This window comes from Stegodyphus dumicola, chromosome X1, assembly GCF_044657685.1.
Source record: "Stegodyphus dumicola isolate Sdum_Otavi_A_Nest chromosome X1, ASM4465768v1".
Lineage (NCBI taxonomy): Eukaryota > Metazoa > Arthropoda > Arachnida > Araneae > Eresidae > Stegodyphus > Stegodyphus dumicola.
This window is the reverse complement of record NC_140780.1, coordinates 255,031,256-255,044,643: the sequence shown is the minus strand read 5'-3', so window position 1 is coordinate 255,044,643 and position 13,388 is coordinate 255,031,256. Positions and strand designations below refer to the sequence as shown.

Here is a 13,388-nt window from a genome sequence, read left to right as displayed (position 1 = left end):
CTATTTTAAAGATTTTCATAGTAAAGAAAAGGCAAATTCTATTTTTGAGGAACTCTGTACGTATCCTTTCCAACCTGTGAAACTGAATATTTACGGCCACCAATATATTCCAGCTCGACTTTGTTGCGCTTTCGGGGATGAAGATGGACTCACCTACAGCTTTTCGGGGACATCGATCGTCGCCCAGGCCTTGACTCCTATGCTGCACCAAACTAAAAGTGAAGTGGAAGCCCTCACCCACGAAAAATATAATTACGTTCTGCTCAATAAATACCCTGACGGAGATGCCAAAATATCCGCGCACAGAGACGATGAAAGCTCCCTGGATCCTTCCTACTGCATTCCCACGCTGAGTTACGGTGCGACGCGAGTGATGCATTTTACAAGAGAGAATTATATGACTCACATTCTGAGTCTGGAACATGGATCGCTTCTAGTGATGAAACCCCCCACTAATGTAGTCTGGAAACACGGTATCCCATGCCAGCCCGAAGTGAAGACTATTCGAATAAGTTTGACGTTTAGAAAAATTATATCTCCACAAGTGAAGCGTTCTTCTGATAAAATGGACTTTGGTTATTATGACAACACAATCCCTATACCGTGCATGAATAAAAGAACTTTTCCGCGTAAGAAAACATGTTTAGAAGATGAGGTGCTCGAGATACCCCAGGACGACTGGCTGAGTCGTCATTACCAGTCATCACGAAATCATGATGAAGTGATCAATTATTGGTCATTAGAACGGATGTCTCGTCTTTCCATCGTTGTGAGTAGAAATAAAGATTTTCATAATTCGATTCTTATTCTCTCATAATTCGATTCGTTCGGATTCTTATACACAACTTTGCAGAAATGAATAATTTGAACTGTGGATCTTCTCTTGAGGGTGTGAGTATGACTCCTGAGACGTGGTATGATTTCATGAAAAAATTACCAAACTTTAATTTCAAGTATTCCTTCGGAATACTTGAAATTATCGGAAGCATCCTTCATAGCCAATAATCAGTTGGCGGTATTTTCTGCAAACGCGCAATGTGTTTGTTCTTCAAGAAATTTTTAAAAGTTCCTACGGTGGTTTCTGCCTCGTAGCAGACTGTTTTGAATTAGAGTCATATCAAACCGATAAACTTTTAGATTTATACAGTGAAATAACACAGACTATCCAAACTACCCTATTTCAACATGTGTTACCGCATGAGATAAGAAAACGGCAATCAAAATGCCAGCAGTTGGAACATTTAACTAGCGAGCAATGCATGCAGAAAGTTAACAATGTTATTTACGAGGAGTACTTAACCAGTCTCAACGAGGTGTTTATCTGTGAGGGATGTGCGGTCGATCATCCAAGTCAACGTCGCCACCTTTGTATAATGGAGACGACTCAGGAAAAAGCTATGAATAATACTGACAAAGCTATATTGTCAATGAACTTTAAAAGAATTGCTCAAAAACTTTATAAGGACACTTGCTGTTGTATTTATGATAATGAAGACTTTTTAAAGAATATTTCATTGTCACCTTTACGTGATCGAATAGCAAATTTGTAAGAAAAAAAATATTTTAGTAAGTATGTATTTTAATAAAAAATGTTTTATTTATATTGAAATGTATCTTTATTTAGCTGTCAACTGTTTCTTATTATGTTTTAAATTAATATTTCTTTACCTTAATCTTAATTCTTAAGTTTTGATAAGTTATAAGAATACTCTTTTTTAGCGTATACTGCTTATAGGAAATGATTTATTACTCAGGTTTTATATTAGTGCATTACAAGATTTTATATTTCATTTAAGTATTGGCAAAGGTTTACTGCCCCTAATGAGTGGAATTTTCTTAGTGTGTACGTGAATATTTAATTGCATTTTCCTTAACAACGCGTGGGAGCAATTTAATAATGTATCGCATAAATATTCTTTTCTTTTAAAAATCCTAGTTGAAAGTTAATTAAAATTATTTGGATTAATGTTAAATGTATGTAAAGTGTTAATTGTACTACAGAATGATTCATGGTGTGGTGTGGTGTATTTAATTATGGCAAAGCACACTAGGGCTATCTGCCTAAGGGGAGGGATGCCTGTCGTGGAGGACTTTCTAAGAGAAACTGGCTCGTATACACGTTACACATGGGGAAAACCACGAAAACGCCCATGCAGCCAACCCGTTCGCGGGATTCGAACCTCGGACCGAACTACCAGTGTTCAGCGTCTTTACCGCTCGGCCGCTGGTGGGCCCAGAATGATTCATGACTTTGTGCATACTGACGAGGGTAGATAAAGTGAACTTTAGGTTTTTCCCGCTGATAGTAAATCTGGAACCGATAAAAATGTATTAAGACTCCTTTTTAGGTAAATATATTGCTTTCTATCGCACATTTTCTAAACATTTGTTGGGAATTCTGGGTAAATAACTTAAATTCAGTAAAGATTATATCCTGATTTGGGTAAAACCTTAACTATTCTACAGTGAAAAATGCTTATTTCATATGTAGTTCTTAATACTAAGAAAATAGTTCTAAGATAGTTATTCTGTACTGTGGAAATACTGCAGGAAAAAATGAATGATTTAGATGGTCTTTCTAGTTTTTCTCTCGGAAAAAGGTAATATTTAGCAAATTACAGTTCTCGAAAATGCATAGAAAGTTCCTGTAATGCAAACATATATGTACAATTATAAGAAAACGTAATAATTATTTGGGTGTAATTTTTTATTGAAAATGAGTTATTCCTTATTAAATGTGTATTAGTAAGGGATATTTAAATGCTGAGTATTGTGCGAAGAAATTTCTGTATTTGTGAAGAAGAAGGTTAAAATATTCGAAATTATAGTGGAGATTTGGGTAAAATGTCTCTTACTCTTTCTCTCTGTGGTTCCTTCTGTAAATATAGGTATACTGGTAATGATATATGTTGTGTAAAGTACCTCACAAGATTTCGTTCATAAGAAAATAAATTGGTAAATAAATTAATGCAAACTGGCATTTTCGAAAAGAACATTTTAGTCTAAGAAATTAAAAAATAGTCTAGATATGAAATTGTCTCGTGAATTATGTTGGAACTGAACTAAGTTTAAAAAAAGTGTTAACACTATGCGTTAGAAATAAATGCATATCAATAAAACAAACTTTCAAGGGATGAAATGGCAACCAATGGGTAAAATCAATGGTCATTCATCTCTTATTCAATACTGGAAATGTTTACTTTAGAAATTTCTTTTATATATGTAACGTCAAATTTCGTCAATTTCACATGAAAGTCGTTCATGAAGGCAGAAATATCCGTACTTAGTATAGGAAAAGGTAATAAAGTGAAAATTTAACATAGTTGAGACATTTAAAGTGATGTAGAATGCATTCAATTAGTACAACTTACTGAATTAAAAGGTACTGAGCTTTCAAAATAATAAGAAAGAATTTTGTATGAGTACATGAAAGAATAAATATGGTTCTAAAATTATGGATGAAAGTTGAGATATCATTCTAAAAATTCGGAATCTATCAAACTAGCTTCATGAGAATCAAGATTCAAAACTGAACATTGGTAACACTAAAGAGCTTAAAAACATATATTTAGATATAAAGGGTGTTAAAAATTAAAAGGAAATACCAGAATATGCAGGAAATGTTAAAGTTTGAAAATGCAAATGAAGTTAATAATGAAGTAAAATAGTAGGATAAGTAATGGTAAGAGTACTACCGAATGTTAAATTGTAGAATTGGCAAATTAAAATAGTACTATAAAATATGGAGTAACTAAGGGTTATTCAACGAATTGGATATGAATAGCAGTTAGAGGTTGTAAAATAAAATGCTTAATCGAAATCTATCTCTATGTTTAAGAAATTTAAGCATGTTAATTTAGCTGAAATAGTAAAATAAAAAGTGCAATTACAATCACAAATTGTAAAACAGAGTTAAATTTTAGAATATGTTGGAAATTAGAAAGAAACCCAGTGTCAGAAAAGTATAACAATGACATCTAAAATTATCTAAAGTTCATGCGTATGGTGAGAAAATGTAATAAACAAGTTCAAAATTAGAGTACTTTAAAAATTACGAAGGTATAAAATGTGCAAAACAAGTTAAAAATAATATCTAAAATGAAATAAAGCTCATACACATAGTAAGAAAATAGAGGAATTAAGCTAAAATTAAGAGCCTGTTTGAAATTAGGAAGGTTAAAACGTATGAAAGTCGTTACAAATTAAATCAAAGTCATGTGAAATTATTACAAATTAGTTAAAAGTCAGTATGTTGGAAACTGAAAACGATAAAAAATAGAAAAGGAGTTAAATTTTACATCTAAAATTAAATAAGTCAGGTATATGGTAGAAAAATGTAATAGACAAGTTTAAAATTAAAGTAAAATGTTTAAAATTAAAGTATAAAATTCAAAATTACGAAGGTTGAGAATGTACGAAACAAGTTAAAAATAACATCTAAAATTAATAAAGCTCATATGCATGGTAAGAAAATAGAGGAATTAAGCTAAAATTAAGAGCCTGTTTGAAATTAGGAAGGTTAAAACGTATGAAAGTCGTTACAAATTAAATGAAAGTCATGTGAAAATATAACAAATTAGTTAAACTTCTTAGTATGTTGAAAACTAAAAACGTGAAAATATAGAAAAGGAGTTAAAATTTACATCTAGAATTAAATAAGTCAGGTATATCATGTGAAAATATAGCAATTATGTTAAAATTAGGACTATATTGGAAATTATGAAGGTTAAAATGTATAAGAGAAATGAAGTAAAAGCCATGTACGTAGTGTGAAAATATAGCAAATTAGTTAAAACTCAGAGTATGTTGGAAACTAAAAACGTAATAAAAACGAAACTAAAAACGTGAGTAATGTAATGAAGATTAAGGAAAGTATATGTGATATTATGAACAGAAGATTTAAGAAATAAGGTAAAATTCTGAGTGTATAGGATCACTCAATCATTAAATTCGAAAATAATCCTCATTCAGGGTAACTAGGAGATAATCATCATATACGTAGTAAAACAGTTGGAATACGAAGAAAAAACACAAAAGCTAAAAATTTATTAACGAAGAGAAATCACCTCCGATAAATCAGTAAAATATAATCTCTTATTAAATTGTGATGACATGTAGCAGTTTTGCAGATATTCAGTCATAGGATAAATACAAGTAAGAAAATAATTATCTTCGGAAGAGGTTATACTGTGAAGGAAACATTTCATTTTATATCTGTTTAAGGAAATGAACTATATCAGTCACTTAAAGGAAACATTTCATTTTATATCTGTTTAAGGAAATGAACTATATCAGTCACTTAAAACACCTACTTGATATATGCTTTCAAGAATTCAATATAAATAAGTACACATTATCATATAACTACTCAATGCCTAAATCACCAAATTAAAAAAGAAAATAATCTAAGCACACGTCCTTTTTCTGTGACGTAGCAAGTACTCTACTCGCATCCACTTTCTGATAAGGCTCCCTGTCCCCATTTTCAGATAAGCCTCCCTTCCACGGCTGAGCCTTGCTTCTCAGGAGCTCCCTCAACTCCCGCTCCCTGTGCTCCCTGGCTCAGAAATGTCATTTTTCCTCTACTGCCGGCTCATGCTACCTCCGCACGTAGCCGAAGTTTACCCAGTGTACGCGGTATGCAATATGGTGGGCTAAGAAGAAAGCTTGAACACTACGTGCAACGCGTAGTCGCGCATTGTCCTGTTGAAATGCGGCCACATGCAAGCCCTGAAGGTAAGGTAGGAGAACAGGCTGCAAAACCTCAGAGATATAGCGTTGGTTGGTAAGTGTACCGATAATGCGTACTAGGGTGTGCGGAATGGAATCAAATAACACTCCACACCATAACACTGGTGCAGGATCAGTATGGCAATGCATAACACAACAATCGAGCAGCCTCTGTCTCCTTAACTCTAATCCGACCATCGTGGTACTGCAGACAGAAGCGCGATTCGTCCAGGGAAAAAATAAATAAATAAATAAATAAAATGTCACGCTATTCGGATGTCCACCTCCACCGTTTAATGCATCATAGCAAACGAAAACACCTGTAGGACGCCTAGCGGACAGTCTATTGTACTGCACACGACGTCGAATTGCGTCTCGTGCAGACACCGATTGCTGTGTTACAGATTGTATTCTTTATGATATAGTTGCGGATGTGGCAGTGCGCTCCATCAGTGCCATGCGCAGAATATGCTAGTCTTCCCGTAGACTGCACTCTAAAAAAAATCTGTAAGGTTACTAAGAAAACTCATGGAAACTGGGATGCCATGGGTTATTTGAATAACACTAACAGGTGTATTCTATTTCATATATATATATATATATATATATATATGCAAGTGAAACATAATAGTTTGGCTTTTTAAATTAGCCAATTTGTGTGGAAAAACCCCCCAAATGATTTCTGTATCTCCGTTAGAGGGCGCTTCGCTTCTCAGAAAGAATGTTAGTTTTTTAGTTTGCGACGTAGTTAGCAGTGAACCATCGGTGCAATCCAGGTTGCTTTGTAAATAAAATGATTATTTTTGTAGATTGTTGAAATATTTGACTTCATTTAGAATTAGAACAACCTTTTGCAAAATAGTGCACAACGGCCTGGAACCTTTGGCCAATTAGGAAGTTTGTGTTTTTTAATTTTGGATATCATTTTATGCGAAGACAGCCAAGGTAAGGCTGTATTTTCTATTTTGATATAATATGGAAGATCTTATTGCTAAACTGAAATCGAAACGAAAGGTATTGAGGACCGAAGTGTCCAAGATATTAAAGAAAATTGAAATCGAACTGAGTAAAGATGATAGTAGTATAAATGTAAATGTATTAGAAGAAATTTTAGACCAGTTAAACGAAAAATCAAAATCTTTGAGCAATTTAGACGCTCAGATAGAACAAGAATTAAAAGTCGAAGAAGACGAATTTGAACTTGAAATCTCATCCGTTTTGGAATATGAAGAGAAAATTCAAGTGTGGCAGTTTAGAGGAAAGAAAAAGTTGAAAGAATTGAATAAGCTAGAAAATTCGGACAATGCAAGTAAGGGCATTTCTAATGAAACCGTTACAGAATCCCAAAACGAAAGTAACAAATTCATTCGTCTTCCAAAATTAACCATCTTTAAATTTTAAGGTGATCCTTCGGATTGGTTGGAATTTATAGGTCAGTTCGAAAATGCGATTGATAAAAATCCGAATTTATCAAAAATAGAAAAATTAATTTACTTAAAAAGCTTTCTTGTTGGCTCAGCCGACAAAGCTATTTCTGGTTTCGCTCTCATCGAAAATAATTACGAAGCTGCTTTTGAACTGTTACGTTCCAGATTTGGTCAAACGAACATCTTAATTAATTCGCATTTAGGACAACTCTTAAGTACTTCACCTGTTAGGAATCCTAATGATATAAACGGATTAAGAAAACTTCTCGATCACGCCGAAGTACAGATAAGAAATCTTGAAGCATTAAAAATAGACTCTGATACCTACGGAAATCTGTTGACGCCTTTAATTTTGAAATTACTTCCTAATGAATTCGTTCTTGATTATAGCCGAAAAATTAAAGACGAAAATTGGGATTTAAAAGGTCTCTTAGCCTTTTTGAGGAACGAAGTATTCAGTAGAGAGCACGCGGCTTCTGTTAATTATAATTCTAGAGAGAAATGTTCGCGATCGGAAAAGCATCTGCCCTTCAAATATAAACATTCTCCAGCCATAACAAGCAAGCCGTCTACACTTGAGTTATTAGCTGCGTCAGCCGAATCGCAGTGTCTGTTCTGCGGGAACACAAATCATAAATCTGCGGACTGCGAAATTTTAAGTGTAGAAAAGAAAAAAAGAGATTTTGAAACGGGAAGCGCGGTGTTTTCTTTGTCTGGGTCGATTTCATCGCATTCAAAAATGTAAACAAAAAATAAACTGTGCCTTCTGCTTTAATAAACATTCGAAAGCCATTTGTTATTCATTTCATCAGAAAAAAGGTAATGAGAAACCTGAAAAGAAAACGTCTGATTGGAGCGTAATTTCGACTGTTTCGTCCTATAATTCCGATGAAAATAGATCTAATAAAATATTATTTTACAAACAGCTTCTGCATTGATCCGAAATGATATATACGAAAATGTCAGAATTCTTTTTGATAATGGCTCAATGAGATCTTTCATAACTAAAGATGTATCTAATAAAATGGAACTTCCGATTGTTAGAAAAGAATCACTTTCTGTTCATTCCTTTGGTGATAAAACTGGGTTAGAAAAAACCTTTAATGTTGTTAGAGCAAAACTAGAAAATGTTAGCGATCTTAATCTTAATATATATATATTGAGCTTCTTGAAACCGAAAATATATCTAATACTGTTACCTCCCCTCCAGATTTGAACTTTGCTAAGAAAAATAAAATTTTACAAAATTTACAATTAGCAGACTGTTGTAGAAAAAGTGACAAAATTGATATTCTCATAGGGGTAGATTTCTACTATTCTATAATTACTGGTAAAATTAAAAGAATTTCAAGAAATGTAGTAGCCACTGAATCTTTATTTGGGTGGTGTCTGCAGGGTAAAGTAAATAATGATCATAGTGAATTATTAACTATGAAAATAATAGTAAATGAAAAACTTGATATCAGATCAGTTACAACAGTTTTGGAAGCTAGAAAACTTAGGTTTGGAAAGTGATACTCAAAACGACAAAACTGTTGATTTAAAAATTATGAAATCTTTCGAATCTGACATCAAGTATAAGAACGGCAGATACCAAGTAAAATTACCTTGGAAACCAAATTCGAAACATTTAATGGAAGATAATAAGATTATAGCACTTGAAAGATTTAAGAAATTGAATAATAAATTTAAAATTGATAACTCGTTGTTTGTTCAATACACAGAGGTTTTAAAGGATTACGAGTTAAAACATATTATTGAACCAGTTCAAGAAGACAATCAAAATGATAAAACCCTATTTTATTTACCTCATAGAGCAGTCATCAGAAATGATAGAGCAACAAGCAAACTAAGAATAGTTTATGATGCTTCAGCCCATAAACCAAAAACACTCTCTCTAAATGACAGTTTATATACTGGTCCGAACCTATATCCTGATATTTTTGATTTATTGATAAAATTTAGACAAAATTCGATAGCCTTTACAGCGGACATTACACAAGCATTCTTACAGATAAAGTTAAATGAAGAAGACAGGGACGTTACGCGATTCTTTTGGAAAGATGATCCTGATGATAACAATGAAAGTTTGAAAATCTTTAGATTTACAAGAGTTTTGTTTGGAGTAAAATCTAGTCCCTTTCTCCTAGCTGCTATTAATAAGCATCACCTTAAAAAATATTCAGAAATATATCCTGAAACAGTAGAACTCTTAAACAACTGCCTGTATGCCTGTATGTTGATGACATTATTGGTGGTCAACAAAATTTAGAACAAGCCCTGAAAACAAGTTTAGAAATAGTGAACATTTTCAATGAAGCTAGCATGTCACTACATAAGTGGCATACTAATTCCAAAGAACTCAAAAATATTTGGCATCGCAAAGAATTTTCGATGCAAGAATCTCCTGAAGTTGTCCTGATCAAAGTGTTAGGAATTAACTGGGATACGGATAATGATAATTTTTATTTTGACACTCAGCACTTGACAGATTTCCTTTCCTTGTCAATCAACTCAAAACTTTTTCTATTGCAAACCGCAGGCCGTATTTTTGATTCTGTCGGATTTTATGGCCCTTTCACTATAAGAATAAAGTGTCTGATTCAGGAAATCTGGTCTGCCAAAATTGATTGGGACGATGAACTGCCACCCGATCTTGGTTATAAATGGAAAGCCTGGTACGAAGAAACTGAAGAACTGAACCACCTCAGAATTCCCCGCTACAATTTAGAAGGAATATTAGATGCAGATGAGAAACAAACAGAACTCCATAGCTTTTCTGATGCTAGTTTGAAAGCTTATGGATGCGTGGTATATCTAAGAATAGTTTTGAACAATGGAACTTTTCAAACAGTTTTTGTTGCTTCCAAGAGTAGAGTTGCACCTCTGAAATCCTTTACACTTCCTAGATTGGAGCTTTTGGGTGCGCTTTTATCCGCTAGATTGAGTGATAAAATCGCAAAATGTTTAAAATACGAAGTAATCCTCTTCCAAGGAACTGATTCTCAAATAACGTATTTTTGGATTCAGGGATCTCCAGAAAAATTTAAATCTTTCATCAAAAACAGAGTTTATGAAATTCAGAAACTAACTGAAAGCAATAATTGTCATTATTGCCGTGTGAAAGATAACCCTTCCGACCTCATATCACGAGGAACTACTGTTGCTAATTTAAGAAATTGTTCACTTTGGTGGTTTGGACCAGAATGGTTACAAAACAAACGTATAGACTGGCCAGTTCAACCGAAGTTTGACGTGGGAAACGATAAACAACTAGAACTCCGTAGTAAGATATCTGTTTATGACATTGTTGTGAAAAGAGATGATCAACTATTGGATATAACAAAATTCAGTAATGTGCTAAAATATCTCAGAATTATGGCATGGATTAGACGTTTCGTTGCTAAGGCAAGAAAACTGCCTGCTAATAGTGGAACATTAAGTGCTTCTGAAATTCAGGACACTGAAATTTTTTGTGTTCGTAAAGCCCAGATGGATTTCTTCACACCTGAAATTAAGGCTCTTCAATCTAACAAGTCAATTTCTCCAAGATCTAATATATTCAGCTTGGCACCATTTCTTGATGAAAATAAAATTCTTCGAATTAAGGGAAGATTAGAAGAAACCGAATATACAGTTGACGAAAAGCATCCAGTTCTTCCTCCTAAAAATTCCAAATTTACTGAATTATTTGTAAAAAGGGAACATAATAACGTTCTGCATGCGGGAGTTGCAGCAACTTTAGCCAAGCTACGACAGAAATTTTGGATTCCTAAAGGCCGTCAGTTGGTAAAGAAAGTCTCAGAGAACTGTTTAATTTGTCGGAAATAACGCAGTAAAACCAGCGAAACAAATGACAGCTCAGTCACCTAAAGATCGAATTGTTGAAACTCCACCTTTCTATGTTACAGGATTTATGTGGATTTTACAGGTCCAGTTTACATCAAGTCTGGAAACGACATTCAGAAATCATATATCGTATTGTTTACGTGCGCTGTTACACGAGCGTTACATCTAGAACTCCTTTCCAACATGTCTGCAAACAAATTCGTTTTGGCTCTCAGACGTTTCATTTCGAGAAGAGGAAACTGTCGCACCTTTTAGTCAGATAACGCGAAAACTTTTAAATATGCTGCTAAAGATTTACAGTATTTTTACAGCATAATTAAAGGTACAGACTTTCAAAATTTTCTAGCAAATGAAGGTTTGACTTGGAAATTTATCGTCGAGCTTGCTCCATGGTGGAGAGCTTTTTATGAACGCCTTATGAAAACAATAAAGGAACCGTTGAAAAAGATATTAGGCAGAGCTCAACAGAATTTTGAAGAATTTATGACTGTGTTGACAGAGGTCGAAAATATCGTGAATAGACGTCCTTTGACCTACGTTTACAACGATTTACATGAACCTGAACCGCTTGCGCCGGCTGATTCTCTATTGATCGGACATAAGGATGAATATCCATACAACTTTGCTGAGATCCTGAATAACTCTCCAACAAGAAAGAGTCTAATAAAACGAAAAGAATATCAGACAACACTTATAAAACAGTTCTGGAAAAAATGGAAAAATCAGTATCTTCTTGAGTTAAGAAATGCTCACTTCTTCGGTACACCAGAAGCAAAGAAAAATCTTACAATTGGTGCTACAGTTTTACTTGAAGGAACAACTAAATCTAAGTTCCTCTGGGATTTAGGTTAAGTAATTCAAGTCTTTAAAGGACGTGATGGTCTTGTACGATCATGTGTGGTAAAAACTAAAAAAGGGGACTTTAAGAGACCTGTGCAATTGATATATCCCCTTGAACTATCAGACTGAAAATGAACTAATTTTGTAACCTTTTAATTTTATTTCTTATATTTCATGTTCACTAACATTAATTTTAGATAATTAGTTTAGTTATTACTAATAATTTACTGTTCGTAATTCGAATTAATATTTACGTATTGTGTAACATTTGAATTGATGCAGTTAACTATATTTGTTTATTTTATAGAATTTCCTTTTACAGTTTATATTTACATCAGTTGAATGTACTTGATATGTAAGTTGCTTTCTTATATTTTTATTGTTTGTATGCTGAAATAGTGATAATTTTTGCAAAAATTATCAGGTGGGGAGTGTGGAAAAATCCCCCAAATGATTTATGTATCGCTGTTAGAGGGCGCTTCGCTTCTGAGAAAGAATGTTAGTTTTTTAGTTTGCGACGTAGTTAGCAGTGAACCATCGATGCAATCCACGTTGCTTTGCAAATCTTTGTAAATAAAATGATTATTTTTGTAGATTGTTGAAGTATTTGACTTCATTTAGAATTAGAACAACCTTTCGCAAAAATTTGACCTCAAAATAGTATTAATTTAAAAGATGTGCTTTCAACAGCATTCAATGTTCTTTTTCAAAAAGTAACATTATTCTGTTGCAGAGTATTTTTGTTTTATGAAGAGAAACTTATGTCTGATATTATTGAAAGGCCTTTCATATTATCATTTTGATTAATTTAAAAGTTCGAATTGATATGCTACTCCTTACATTAAATAACATGTATACCATTTTACATAAAATAATGGAAAGGCATCTGGAATTTATATTTGCCCTGTAAAATAGCTGAAAAAAAAAAAAAAAAAAAAAACAGTACGTTTTATTTGCATGTTTTAGTGTCAATTAATAAGATATGTTCTAGAACTTTCTTTTTAGTAATGTTAGCTAAAATAGACACATGTTGCTTTAGATTTAACTTATATGAGTAAACGTGTTGCATGTTGATATGATCATATTATTACACTAAAAGACATTTTGTGAAATATTTCTATGAAGAACTCAGAACAGCTGTTCTTCACATTTCAAAAATATTATACTCTCTCCTTCTAAAAAATGACATTTTCAGTAAAGAATTCAACATAACAATGAATTTCATTTTGTTACTGCAAGGAATTCAAAATTTTGTTCATAGACTTGAATTACAACGTCCAACTAATCTTTTTATTCTTATCTGCACTCAGTGTTTGTCAACAGTCTGCTATTGTTTGAAATAATAGATGGTAAATGCATAACGTTTTTACCTTACCTTCAAATTATTTCCTTTAAATTAAACAGATAGAAGTCTTTCATTAAAAACCTAATGTCATGCTTTTTGAATAAGCATAAAACTTCACCAACTGACCTTAATTTTTAAAGCCTTGCTTCCATTAAAATTCTTAATGCTTAATACAATTATGCCTTTCACAAATTTGT

General features: G+C 33.0%; 1 protein-coding gene across 5 annotated transcripts in view; it reads right to left on the bottom strand.

Moving 5' to 3' along the window:
* The window catches only part of atl (atlastin GTPase), a 254,971-nt gene that overhangs the window by 177,465 nt on the left and 64,118 nt on the right, over positions 1-13,388 (bottom strand). The window lies entirely within an intron of this gene.